This window comes from Hemicordylus capensis, chromosome 3 (genome assembly GCF_027244095.1).
Source record: "Hemicordylus capensis ecotype Gifberg chromosome 3, rHemCap1.1.pri, whole genome shotgun sequence".
NCBI classification, from domain to species: domain Eukaryota; kingdom Metazoa; phylum Chordata; class Lepidosauria; order Squamata; family Cordylidae; genus Hemicordylus; species Hemicordylus capensis.
In genome coordinates this window covers 209,084,327-209,098,700 of record NC_069659.1, presented here as the reverse complement: position 1 = coordinate 209,098,700, position 14,374 = coordinate 209,084,327, and the positions used below count along the sequence as shown (strand labels likewise).

The window sequence follows — 14,374 nt, the reverse complement described above, 5'->3', positions numbered from 1 at the left end:
ATTTTAAAAAAGGAAATTCTGCTCTTGCTGATATGTTCTAGTTTATTCCTGTCCGTTTTTCAAGGCAGTTGTTAGCACACTTGCTCAGATGCATGTCAGCTATCATGGTCTGTAAACATGCTTTTACCTGAGTTAGGAGAATTCACAATGGGTGAAGGAACCCCTGGCTTAAGAGACTGGCAGAGGCGTAACTAGGGAAAATAGTGCCTAGGGCAAGCACTGAAATTGTGCCCCTGTCCAAACAGGAATGATGGGACTTGTAGTCAACAATATCTGGAAATCCTGGTTAAAAGGAATACTGTACCATCTAGACATGGTTGTTGATCAAAACCTGAAAACATGAGCCATCTCTGTAAAAGACTTAGAACAACAGTCAGGAGTTATGCGAGGATTCCAAGTGTCATTTTCTCTGTCTCATCTCATTCTTTTAAAAAACATGAATTTGTCCTAGAGGATCACCTGCCCAAATAGCCACTAGAAAAATAGGGGAAGAAGAAGGTGGTGGTGGTGGTGGGGGTCTATAAACCAGTGTATGATTCCTGCCAGCCTTTGTCTTATGATGACTGTTGGCTCATGATGGGGTATATGTGCATTCACCACACTAGTGCTTACTTTGACACCAAGAGGGAGGAGGATACATTAGTTTGCCACACTAGACAGAGGCATTTGCAACAGGAGCAGACAGCCAAGTTCTGCCAGGGCCAAAACCAGCCCCTGCCAGACTAAGAAATCATTGTAATTTGCCCCTTCCTGTCACAAGCAGTGTGCTGTTCTTTTATTATTGACGCTAACTCTCAAATATCCCAGTCATGGATGGAAAATTCAGGGTCAATTTACAAGAGACACATTTTCTACATGGAAGTTTCTTCTGTGCAGGTGTTGTGCAGAAACCCATGTGTAGTGACCGCCAGGGGCATAGCAAGGTTGGAATGGGCCAAGATGAGATTTTAAAATGGGCCCCCAGCCCCTCAAAGTCCAGGGCCTCCACACATCCCAGGCCCCCAAGGATTTAAGTCTGATATTTCAAAATAAGTATGCTGCCTGGAAATACATTTCACTGAATACACACATGCACACTTCACAGTATATAGTGATATACATTGAGTACTATATATTTGTGCTACTTTTAATGCCTAGAACACACTAGCAACGCTAATTATTAAAATGGCCCCCTCGCTGCAGATTAGCAAAGGAGACTTTCAACCATGCAGGGTGAGCCTATGTTTGTTTTCTCAGAATTCTGAACAAATTCAGTAAAGTTTGATTCCAGGAGGTTTTTCACACGAGGCTTTTAAAGCCCTTTAACACACATCTCCTCTGGAATGGAGGTGCTGCATTCACATGTTGGCCAGGTTTACCCTGAAGTCCCTGCAAGTTATTAGGAAGCAGTTCACACACAAGAAAAATAAAATAAAATAAAAGCACAACACATGCTTCACAGTTCTCACTCAGACCTTCTGGGTTGCAAAACAACTTGAACATAAGTGCATTTATAAATGAATGAAAGAATGAATGAATAAATAAATAAATATTTGTTCCAGAAGTTTTTGTAATTTTCTGACAAGAAACAAGCCACTTATAGGCCTTAGATAGTTTTTGTTTTTAAAGCCAGTACATTTTTCAGTCTGTTTTAAATTAAATATTCAGAGACTTCTCAGTCTCGCCCCACCACCCATATCAAAGCCCTATGGCAAGCAGATCCCTATATAGGGGGGTAACCACAAAAAGGAATTCACAGCCTACCTTGCAAGGGCTGTGCTGGATGGTCTGGTCTGCTGCAGGGAGCTCTGCCAGCCTCCTTCCTGGCTTGCTGGGGCCTGCCGAGTTCAGGCTTCAGAGAGGCCTACTCGGAGGCCTCTCTGGAAGCCCCGCCCACCCGCCGATCAGCTGAGAGGCGGGGAGAGAAGAGCTCTGCAGTTTGCAGGCTGCTCCAATCCTAGGCCTCGCGGATCCTAGGCCGGAGCTGGAGGCAAGTGGCTGAGGGGCCCTGGGGCTGGGCAGGTGGGCAATGGGGTGGGGGTGGCAGGAACTGGCCTGGCTCCCCCACCTCAGCGGCACCTAGGTACCCTGCCTGCCCCCCCAGTTCTGCCTATGGAGACTGGATCGCAAGTTTTGCAGCTTTGGGTTACAACTGCAACTCTACCCATAAGGTATGCATTTAAAAGGTGGAAAATGCCACCCCAATTTCAGAGGATAGGGAAGAATCCATGCTGGCCCATAGCTAAAAATGCTGTGGTGAGTGGGTCCTAAGGTTATATAGGGAGGCTATTCTCATGACCAGCTGAAACCGGGTGAAGGGAGCTCAGCCCGGTTTCAGCTGGTCTTGTGCTGCAACGAGAGCCACGTGGCTCTTGGCAGCCAGCCCTCTTAAGCCTTCCCCACCCTTAAATGGGGTGGGGGGAGAGGCTCTGCTAAACTAGTTTTCCTGGCCGTGTGTCTCCACACCATAGCGACTCACTAGACCTCCGATGGGGAGGCAACAACAAGCATCCTGGCGTTGGAGGTGGGGGGCCTCCCAAGAATGCCCCACATACTCACGTGGGGCTTTCTGGTACTTCCAGGGACCAGGATGCCCCCAATCCCCACCGCCCCAACCAGCTCTGATGGAGCTGGTAATCTGCTTGTGTGAAGCGCCTCAGGGTGTGTTTGTGTGGGCGGGTTGATGCAGAATAGTCATAATGTACAAAAGAAAGGTGACCTAATATGTTTAAAGATATTGAACTGTAATAAATATAGTTTATTTTTTATTTTATTGATTGATTTATAAATAAAATCCCCCTGCTAACTTGGCAAAGAGGCACCTTTTAGTGTGGTGATTCTCTTTATTTAGCAGGGGGAGAGTAACTGGCCCTCTCCACCCCCAGCACACTACCTCCAGTGACTGTTGCTGGTGTCTATCTTGTGTTTCTTTTTAGATTGTGAGCCCTTTGGGGACAGGGATCCATCTTTCTTATTTTATTTATTTATTTATTTATTTATTTATTTATTTATTTATTTATTTTCTCTGTGTAAACCACCCTGAGCCATTTTTAGCCAACGTGCACACATGCCTAACTTGCGTACGGGCAAGTGCGATGTGGGCTGAAGTTGCACAGCCATGGTCTAGATCAGGGTTTCTCAACATGTGGGTCTCCAGATGTTATTGGATTTCAACTCCCATAATCCCCAGCCCGAGTGGCCTTTGGTTGGGAATTATGGGAGTTGAAGTCCAATTACATCTGGGGACCCACACATTGAGAAACCCTGGTCTAGATCAATAAGGTAGTGTTCCTACTACCTCTGTTTACCAAGGACAGCTCAGGCCCTAATATCTGGTACCTGTCCCTAGTTAATCATTGTCCTCATTTTGGTTCTACGGGTAAGATTTGGGAGATGCCTTTTTAAAACTCGGCTCATATCTCTGAAGCAGAGGGAAGAGTTACATCTCAACTCTGGTGCACATGTATGTAAAAGCATACACACAGACACAAAAGGCTAGCTCTCCATCTCCCCCTAAAAGCCTATCCAGTTGGTGAATGTGGCAGTAAGCAAACAGAAGGTCAGAGACACTTCAAGCAAGGTACAATAGTGTGTGGGTCGGGGGGGGGGGGATGAGGGCTGTGATTCTTGGTGTGACCATACAGGTGTGTTCCTATTTTCATCTTTTAAATATTGGAGGGTATGTAACAACACTAAACTACAGTTTAGGTCCAGAAAGCAAAGGCGAGTATCTGTTGCATTACATCTGCAGCAGGATAACTCAGAACCTGATTAACCTCCTCTGAAGGAACTCTTTGTTAACAAGCCTGCTCTTGCAAGAAGTGTTAAAGGAGCTTTAGTGGCCTTCAGAGTCAGAAATTTTCTTTTAATCTCTTCCAAATTATGCAATCAAACACCACATGCGACACCAAATCGGGCAAGCCCAGCCCAATCTGGCATGATGATGATTAAGTGTACAGAGACTGGAAGTAAATGATGACTAAAGAGGCCTAGTGGTGAGAAGGATCATTTCATCCCACATAAAAACCACCTCCACAAACAAGCAGCAGCAACACTCCACCAAGAAAATGCAAGAACTTGCCACACTCATTAATGCTCTGTTTACATAAAAGCAATAAGTAATTATGTTCTAAAATATGTCATAAATGTTATGATCAATTTGTTTTCAGATAAAAAACAATCAAAAATATAAATAAGCTAGGGTTGCCATGCATTTTCAGGAAGGGCTCATGTGCCTTTAACAGATTTGTGGCAGGCAGAAATTCAACAGATTAAGCATTTCACCAATGTGTATTTATCCTGGGGGAAAGGCATAGCTGCTTAATCCCTACCGGCCATGCAACTATTAAAAGCCTAAGAGTTCTGCCAGGAATAAAAATGGGGGAGCTTGTGCTCCCAGGCAATCTGTGCTGTTCTCCAGAGGCTAGGATGTTGCATCCCAGTCTCCAGATATGCTGCCTCCCCTGAAAACCCATGCTTGCAGGGGAGGCAGCACCGGAATCGGGCTTGATCCTGGCGTGGCACACGAGCAGCCCTACCCATGTAAAGGCAAAGTGTGATATGCACTTTCACCAAAACAGCCTTACCCATGTATACAGAGAATGCCTGAAGTGTGTGTGTGTGTGTGCACGCACGCACGCACGCACAAAGGAGCATTTCATAATGGGAGCTCCCTGTACAGCTGAAACATGTTCACTATTAGGATTGCTGGATTCAATCTCCTCAAATCTGGGTAGCCTAATTTGCATATTATGCAAATTGGTTGCTAATGATGTAAATCAAGCATGTTAATTGTTGTATTGTCCAGTTGCTCTAATCTTACCTCAATGAGAACTCGGCCTGAGCATGAATACTTTCCAGATGAACTGCAAAATCTTTTTCTTTGGCTTGGCATTCATTAGTCAGGAATAAACAGTTGTGGGATAACCTTAATTTAATAGAGTATTTTTTTTCTAATGCATGCTTTGCTTGTTTTTGAACAACTATTATCCATTCCAAGTTCTTGGACAGGGGATAAGACAGAAACTGAAATGAAACACAATTCTCCTATTTAAATCAATTTGTCTTGAAAAGTGCTAAACTTTGGCTGGATCAGGGCCTTTATAAGTACTTAAAAGGCAGGTTAAATGCAAAACCATACTTTAACATCCTGACCCAATGGAGTGCATATGAAGCCCACAGAATTGTGTATGCCCAGCCTAAAGAGAGAGAGAAAAGCAAAAATGCTCCCAATCAGCTCTTTAGTAAGAAAGGGAGAGCAGGGACAAGAACCAAATCCAACACCGCTCTACCTCTGAAACAGCAATTGCCAGAATGTTAGTTCTTAAGAAAGGCAGGTTCATCTAGATGGTGGGAGTGGCAATGGTCAGCCACCATCTTTTCTTTTCTTTTTAAGGTAATGTGCCTGTCCCTTTGCAGTGACGGAGCAAGCACACTGCATTGTTTACCAAGATGGTGACTGCCAAAGCAAAGCACTCTAAACCATTCAATGGGAACTGGGTCAATCCAAGGGGGGAAGTGCCCCCTCTTGCCCCTCACCCAGAATAGAAGGGGCAAGAGGGGGCACTACCCCCCTTGGATTGACCCAGTTCCCATTGAATTCAATGGAGCATACTCCCAGGGAGAGGAGTATAGGATTGCTGGCTTTGCTGCCCCTGGAAAACGTCCTGAGGATGCCCATGCTCCATATCCCAGGAGGCCCTCAGCCAAATGCATTTGTGCCCTGCCCCCCACCAAACAATGCCTACCTACTTAGGTAGCAGAGGTTTAGAGTGCTTTGTGACAGCAGTTTAAAAAATGGTGACTGCAATGCAACTGTCTGACAGCTACATAGGCAGTCACCATCTTGGTAAACAATGCAGTGTGCTTGCTCCATCACTGCAAAGGGACAGGCACATCACCTTAAAAAGAAAAGAAAAGATGGTGGCTGACCATTGCCACTCCCACCATCTAGATGAGCTCAGCGAGGAGGATCCTTTCAGGCACCTTCCCCACCAGTGAATGGGCTTTCTTTAGAGGTGCCCGCTGCCACTGAAAAAATGAGCACTGTGTGTGCAGCCTCAACTGCTGGAGTGGAGATGGAAAGCATGTATACAACACTTAGCTGCACTTAACAGCTCACCATCCAATTTAGAATACACATGTATATTATCCATAATTGGATTGGAGTTGCAGCGTATATTAAAGGTAAAGTGTGCATCAAGTCGATTTTGACTCCTGACAACCACAGAGCCCTGTGGTTTTCTTTTGGCAGATTACTGGAGGGGTTTACCATTGCCTCCTCCCACACAGTGTGAGATGATGCCTTTCAACACCTTCCTATATCACTGCTGCCCGATATAGGTGTTTCCCATAGTCTGGGAAGCATAGTCTGGGAAACATACCATAGTCTGGGAAACATACCAGTGGGGATTCGAACTGGCAATCTTGCTCGCCAAGCAAGTCATTTCCCTGCTGCGCCATTAGGTGGCTTCCACAGTGTATATTATGGTCTCACAGTGTATATTCTCACAAACCATTTGACAGGAAAAGAAGTTCTCGCTTTTCATGCAGAACTGCTTTTTGGGGGTGGAAATTAGCAATTTTGACAATTAGCAGTGTCAAAACAACTTGAGAGACAGGATGTTCACACAACCAAAAGCACTGGGGGTAGGGAGGGCTGGTGGAAAGGCAGGAAACTGCCTGCCTCCCCCCCCCCCCGGAGCTGCTCCCAGGCTCCGCAGTGTCACACACCCACACAGATGGCGCTTGAGCACTCTGGGAGTGGTGAGGGTGAGAAAGCAGGCTGGGTCCTCCTGCATCCCACAGTGCACCACATGAGGATACACTGGGGCATTTCCCCATTGCTGTGCCAGGCAGGGCTGTGCTAGTCCGGGTAGAGCTGGTCATGAGAATTATCTATCTATCTATCTATCTGATTTCTATACCACCTTTCAAAAAATAGCTCAGGGCGGTTTACACAGAGAAATAATAAATAAATAAGATGGATCCCTGTCCCCAAAGGGCTCACAATCTAAAAAGAAACACGATAGACACCAGCAACAGTCACTGGAGGTAGTGTGCTGGGGGTGGAGAGGGCCAGTTACTCTCCCCCTGCTAAATAAAGAGAATCACCACACTAAAAGGTGCCTCTTTGCCAAGTTAGCAGGGGGATTTTATTTATAAATCAATCAATAAAATAAAAAATAAACTATATTTATTACAGTTCAATATCTTTAAACATATTAGGTCACCTTTCTTTTGTACATTATGACTATTCCGCATCAACCCGCCCACACAAACACACCCTGAGGCGCTTCACACAAGCAGATTACCAGCTCCATCAGAGCTGGTTGGGGCGGTGGGGACTGGGGGCATCCTGGTCCCTGGAAGTACCAGAAAGCCCCACGTGAGTATGTGGGGCATTCTTGGGAGGCCCCCCACCTCCAACGCCAGGATGCTTGTTGTTGCCTCCCCATTGGAGTTACTTTCCCCCTGCTAAATAAAGAGAATCACCACGTTAAAAGGTGCCTCTTTGCCAAGTTAGCAGGGGTGACCTCAGTGTGGTGTAATGGTTATTTATTGTATCTTCTTGTATTTTATTTTAAAAAAAATTATATACCGCCCAAAACATATGTCTCTGGGTGGTTTACAATAAAAACAGTACAAATTAAAACAATTTAAAGTTTAACACAACATTAAAACTGTTAAAAACTATTAAAAACTGGCCAGTGATGGGTTTGGACTGATGAACCTCATATTCAAACCCCCATTCAGCAATAAAGCTGTGTGACCTGAGAGACAGGACTGTTGTGTGGATAAAATTGGGTAACCCCCTTCCCTACCACGTATGCCACCCTGAGCTCTTTGGGCAAAGGTTGGGATATAAACGTGAGATTAATTCTTAAAATTCAAATAGGAGGGTCTTTAAAATATCATGTTCCCAAAGCAACTACTTCAATTATTTTTTGTTTTTACAGCTGCATGCTTTTGGTATAAACTTAACCTAACAAACTGAATGAGGGTGAAGCATGTGTAAAGGATCATCGTTATGATGTATTTGATACCAAACTCACAAGGTTGATTATTTTTATCATATTAGAGACCAGTCTTTCTTGACAATGAGGAGAAGTAAGAGTTCTAAATATTATTTAAGTGTGGACATAAAGTTCACTAAGTATTGTTAGGACATCACTGCAGCTGGTAATTGTTTAGGCACACATGGTAATTGCATGTATCTACACTAATTATGTAAATGCTCAATAATTACAACTTAAGGGCTTTCCATGGTAAATTTCTGAAACATGCATGGATTTGTCACTGGGGGTGGGTGGGTAGAATGTCATGGAACTATGGCAGAAAATTAAATGTTTTGGTGTGGGAGAGTATTTAAGACACAAATAGGTTTAAACAGACAGTGTTGTCCTTAAGTAGTTGGTCCTATGGGCACAAACTAGCTAATTCTGTTTCTCTGACAAGGCATTGGTTGCCATTTGGACCAATCCATGCCCCTGTCACTTTTGAATCCTATCTATCTCCAGGTAATGTGCTTTCATTCTGGCCAGTTTAATCTCAAGAATTTCCAGAGATGTATTTCTTCACTGGCACTCTGAATAATTATTGGCTCTTGACCTACCGTTCTGTGACTGAGTTGCACAATAACAGCAGTGTATTGAGCTGGTGCAGTGTCGTGATGTCTCTGCTATAAGACTTGCCTCTCACTTGCTGGGCCCCAAGCATTTGCCCAAGGGTGCCATGTGCTGATGCTGGCCATGGACACACCAACTGACTTTCCAGCAAAGCCATTAACTTAGGAATTCACTGCCACAAGATATGGTGATGGCTGTTGACTCAAATGGCATTAAAGGAGGATTAGACTGATTAAGAAAAATCAGCCCTATTTGAGAAGTTTGCAAAAACTTCATTCTGATAGGAGAGTTCAAGTGCTTATTAATACACCAAAAATCTAATGCAACCACCTTAACTTCCATGCAATATTTATCTATCAATCAATGTTTATATACCACCTGATATATCTCTCTAGGTGGTGTACGTAGTCCAAATTACAATATAAAACAGAATAAAACCAATACCATTTCACAGAGTAAACAGTTTAAAATTAGTTTGAATTAAAAGCCTGAGAAAACAGGTATGCCTTAAGGGTCTTTTTAAAAGAAATGGAACAGCTCTTATTTTGACAGGGGGTGTATTCCAAAGCCCTGGGGCAGCCACAGAGAAGGCCTGGTCCTGAGTCATCACCAATAGTTGCCACCATATAATCAAGAAACAGTTTGTAGTGCTATATCATTGTTTGTAGTCCTATATCATTGTCTGAGTTGTCCTGGCCAGCAGGCCGGGACAACTCAGACCAGCACAGTCCTGCTGCCTGATTGGGAACCTTCCTTCCTCCAAGTGTCTGAACTAATACCATCTCTAGGCACTGATTGATCACATCAGCCTTGCCCAGAGTCCTTTGTGAGAGGAAGGACCCTGGAGGCTTTTTTAGGAAGGGGGCTGCCACAGGCGGCACAGCCAGTGGCGTGGCCAGCCTGCAGGCGGCTGGCCTTTGGTGCTGGCCATCGGTGTAGGGCTGAGGGTTGGGCTATATTATTTTCAGTTTGGCTGTTTGAAACGTTGTTGTAGTAAGCGTGCCAGCTTTGTTATAGAGATTCGGTTGAAGTAGTTGTAATGTGTTTGGGTTTGTCTGGAGATGGAGAGACAGGGGGCGCCTTTGTGGAATGCGGGGCAGCTATTCCGGTGGTGGTGGGGAATAGAAGAAGTAATGTTGGCAGGTCAGCAGGCCATTTCAGGGGAAGGGTAGCCAGAAATTTAATAGCTGTCTCCCCTTCCGGCTGCCTTGTCAGCTCTTTGATCTTGAGGAGCACTGCCAACAACCCACATAGCCTTACCTTGCTCCTTTGCAATGTCAGGTTGGTCCAAAATAAACCTGAAGTCATCCATGATTTCATTATGGATGAAGGGGCCAACCTGATGTGCATCACCAAGACTTGGTTGGGGGAGACTGGTGGCCCAGTCTGGTCCCAGCTTCTTCCTCCAGGGTATTCTGTAGAGGAGTAGGTGAGGGGGCGTGGGCAGGGAGGTGGAGTGGCTGTGGTCTATAAGGATAACATCTCCCATACTAGGGTCCCTGTTAGAGTATCAGACCATATTGAATGTGTGTACTTAAGTTTGGGGACCAGGGATAGATTGGGACTTCTGTTGGTGTACCAATTGCTCCGCTGCCCAACGGAATCCCTTGCTGAGCTCGCGGACTTGGTTGCAGAACTTGCGTTGGATTCTCACAGACTTCTGGTACTGGGAGACTTCAATGTTCATTTTGGGACCAACTTGTCTGGGGCAGCTCGGGAGTTCATAGTGGCAGTGACAACAATGGGCCTATCCCAAGAGCTCTCTGGATCGACGCATATTGCAGGTCACACACTTGATTTGGTCTTTTATTCTGATCAGTGTGGTGTTCCATGGGTGGGGACTCCTGTGATATCCCCATTGTCATGGATGGACCACCATCTGGTTAAGGTTGGACTTACAACCACTTCCCACCTTCACGGGGGTGAGGGGCCTATTAGAATGGTCCGCCTGAAGAGGTTATTGGATCCGGTCGGATTCCAAGAAGCCTTGGAGGGATACAGTGTTGGCTCTGCTGGTGATCCTGTTGATGCCCTGGTTGAGAATTGGAACAACTTGCTCACCAGGGCAGTAGACAAGATTACTCCTAAGAGTTCCCTCCGACTCGCTTCAAAATTGACCCCTTGGTATACGGAAGATCTACAGGGGCTGAAGCAGCAAGGTAGGCGACTGGAGCACAAGTGGAGAAAGACTCGACTCAAATCTGACAGATTACGACATGGAGCACATCTAAAGATCTATGCTCAGGCAATACATGTGGCAAAGAAGTGGTTCTTTTCTGCCCATTTTGCCTCTATCAGTTCATGTCTGGTGGAATTGTTCAGGGTTGTGAGGGGACTAGTATCTGCCCCCTCTCCCTTGAATCAGAATTTGGAATTATCAGTTACCTGCTGTGATGTGTTTAAAGAATTTTTCTCAGATAAAATCTCTCAGATTCGGGTCGACTTAGATGGAGACTCCACAATTAATTTGATGTCTGAACTGGAGGTGTCCAACTATTCCTCTTATGTGATTCGACTGGATCAGTTTCAGTTTGTGACTCCTGAGGATGTGGACAAGCTGCTTGGGGTGATGAGGCCTACCATTTGTTCTCTTGACCCTAGCAGGGAGGCTGTTGTAGGCGGCTTAGTGGAAATCATATATGCTTCTCTGAGGGAGGGCAGAATGCCTCCTTGTCTTAAGGAGGCAATTATTAGACCTCTTCTAAAGAAGCCTGCATTAGATCTCTCAGAGTTGAGCAATTATAGCCCTGTTTCCAATCTCCCATGGTTGGGCAAGGTAATTGAGAGGGTGGTGGCTTCTCAGCTCCAATCGGTCTTTGAGGAAACGGATTATCTAGACCCATTTCAAACTGGTTTTCGTGCGGGCTATGGGGTGGAGACTGCCCTGGTCGGCCTGATGGATGATCTCCAATTGGGAATTGACAGAGGAAGTGTGACTCTGTTAATCCTTTTGGAGCTCTCGGCGGCTTTTGATACTATCAACCATAGTATCCTTCTGGAATGTCTGAAAGTGTTGGGGGTGTGATGCACTGTTTTACAGTGGTTCCGCTCCTACGTCTCGGACAGATTTCAGATGGCATCAATTGGAGATTGTTGCTCTTCAAAATCTGAGCTTAAGTATGGTGTCCCTTAAGGCTCCATACTTTCTCCAATGCTTTTTAACATCTACATGAAACTGCTGGGAGAGATCATCAGGGGATTTGGAGCTGGGTGTTACCAATATGCTGATGACACCCAGATCTACTTCTCCATGTCAACTTCTTCAGGAGCTGGCATATCCTCCCTAAATGCCTGCCTGGAAGCAGTAAAGGGCTGGATGAGGGAGAATAAACTGAAGCTGAATCCAGATAAGACGGAGGTACTTATTGTGTGGGCTCAGAACTCCAGAGATGATTTTGATCTGCTTGTTCTAGATGAGGTCACACTTCCCCAAAAGGAACAGGTTCGCAGTCTGGAAGTACTTCTGGATTCACACCTCTCCCTGGTTTCTCAGGTTGAGGTGGTGGCCAGGAGTGCTGTTTATCAGCTCTGGCTGATGTGCCAGCTGCGCCTGTTTCTCGAGATCAATGACCTCAAAACAGTGGTACATTTGTTGGTAACCTCCAGACTTGACTTCTGTAATGCGCTCTATGTGGGACTGCCTTTGTACGTAGTCTGGAAACTTCAGTTGGTTCAGAATGCGGCAGCTAGGTTGGTCTCTTGGTCATCTCGGAAAGACCATATTACTCCTCTGTTGATGGAGCTACACTGGCTGCCGATAGGTTTCCGGGCAAAATACAAAGTGGTAGTTATAACTTACAAAGCCCTAAATGGCTTAGGCCCTGGGTATTTGAGAGAACGTCTTCTTTGCTATGTGCCCCACCGCCCATTGAGGTCACTTGAGGAGGTCCGTCTCTAGTTGCTGTCAACTCGTTTGGTGGCTGCACAGAGATGGGCCTTCTCAGCTGCTGCCCCAAGATTGTTTAATGCTCTCCCTACTAAGATACGAGCCTCCCCATCTCCGGCAATTTTTTAAAAAGTTCTGAAAACACATCTCTTCAACCAAGCTTTCTCAGCTTTTAAAAACTTGTTTTAAATTGTTTTGGCTATTTAATTGATGTTTTATGATGCTTTAATTGTTAATTATTATTTTATGCAGTTTTATAATTTCCGTTTTAATTGTTAATTGATTTTAATGGTGTTTTAATGTAAACTGCCCAGAGCCTTTCGGAAAGGCGATATAATTTTTTAAATAAATAAATAAACAAATAAATAATGAAATAAATATCATGCCTGTTTGAAACTTATCCACCATGCATCCACACTTTCCTTTTTGGTGCATGAGTGAATTCTGTAAGCACTATTTCACTCTCTCACATGCAGAGGCACCCTCATCTTTTTCAATCTCTCTCACATACACACACCACAGCAGAGAGGATGTTTGTGTCGCTGCAGCCTATTCAGTCTAGCAGTGGTCATTCCTCTCTCTCTCTCTCTCTCTCTCACACACACACACACACACACACACACACCCCTATACAAAATGTCCCTGGGCGGTTCACAATATAAAAACCATTACATCATTAACATAATTTAAAAATATACAATAAAAACTCTAAAAACCGAAACTTTAAAACTATAAACTAAAAGCCCTACTAAACAAGTATGTATTTAGTTCCTTCTTAAAAACATTCAGAGAAGGGGAAATTCTAATTACACATTAGGAAGCATGTTCCAGATTCCCGGAACTCACTTAGGAACCAGACGCCATCCAGAAAGCCAGAACAGAACAGAACATACTTTATTTTGGTCATTGACCAGAAACATTATCACACACAACAGAACGTAATTTGCATAAGATATAACAAAACTTAGCCACTCTATTGGTATATTTATGATTAAAATTTGACAATAAATTTTTAATAGCAATAGCAATAGCACTTACATTTATATACCGCTTTATAGCCGGAGCTCTCTAAGCGGTTTACAATGATTTTAGCATATTTTAAGAGAGACTCATCTGGATAATCAGGAAACATCACAAGATACGGCAAGATAAGTGTTGATCGATCATTCTTGTAGAGGTCACAATGTAAAATAGCATGTTCAGTAGTCTCGATATCGCCTGACCCACAAGGGCAAAGTGCATAAGGAACCCCCCTAAACCTCCCTTGGAGCACCACTGTAGGGAGCGCATTTAATCGAGCTAAAGATAGCGCCCGCCTGAACTTGGAAAAAGAAATATTATTTAAGTTTGCAGCGGGTTTTATGTTAAAAAGCTGATCTCCAAGGTAAACACCTTTGGGGATTTTGGCAACTTCTAACTGTAGATCATTGTCAGAAATATGTTGTTTAATAGACTTCCTAGCATAATCATAACCCAAACTAATAAGCATATCCAGTGAAAACCCGTAAAATTGGGATTTTGTTTTAACAAGGTTCCAGGTAGAATCAAAATTGTCAGTTAATACCAAGGGGGCAAGTCCAGATTGAGAAAAGACTAATTTTAACCAAAATGCAAAAATGCATTTCCAATACTCCACTTCCAAAGAGCCAAGGCCCACCTCGTGCCTAATGACGACATTAGGAACACATCTGGGAAGCTGCAATATAGATCTAATAAACTTTGTTTGAATAGCTTCCAGTGTGACGAAATTGCCAAAAGGGCCCAACTGAGCACCATATAATAATAAAGGGTAGAACTTGGCGAGAAATAGTTTAAGAGCGGCTGGAATACAAAGAGCCCCCTTTGTAAAATAAAAAGATCTAATTAGGTGGGCTGAGGCTTG

General features: G+C 44.3%; 1 protein-coding gene across 1 annotated transcript in view; it reads right to left on the bottom strand.

The window, feature by feature from the left end:
• ZMIZ1 (zinc finger MIZ-type containing 1) overlaps positions 1-1,869 on the bottom strand; it is a 640,668-nt gene extending 638,799 nt beyond the window's left edge. The window contains exon 1 of the mRNA XM_053309119.1: positions 1,744-1,869. The gene's annotated coding sequence lies outside the window, so the exon portion shown is untranslated. The remainder of the gene's footprint in view (positions 1-1,743) is intronic.
• Between the last annotated feature and the right edge of the window lie 12,505 nt (positions 1,870-14,374).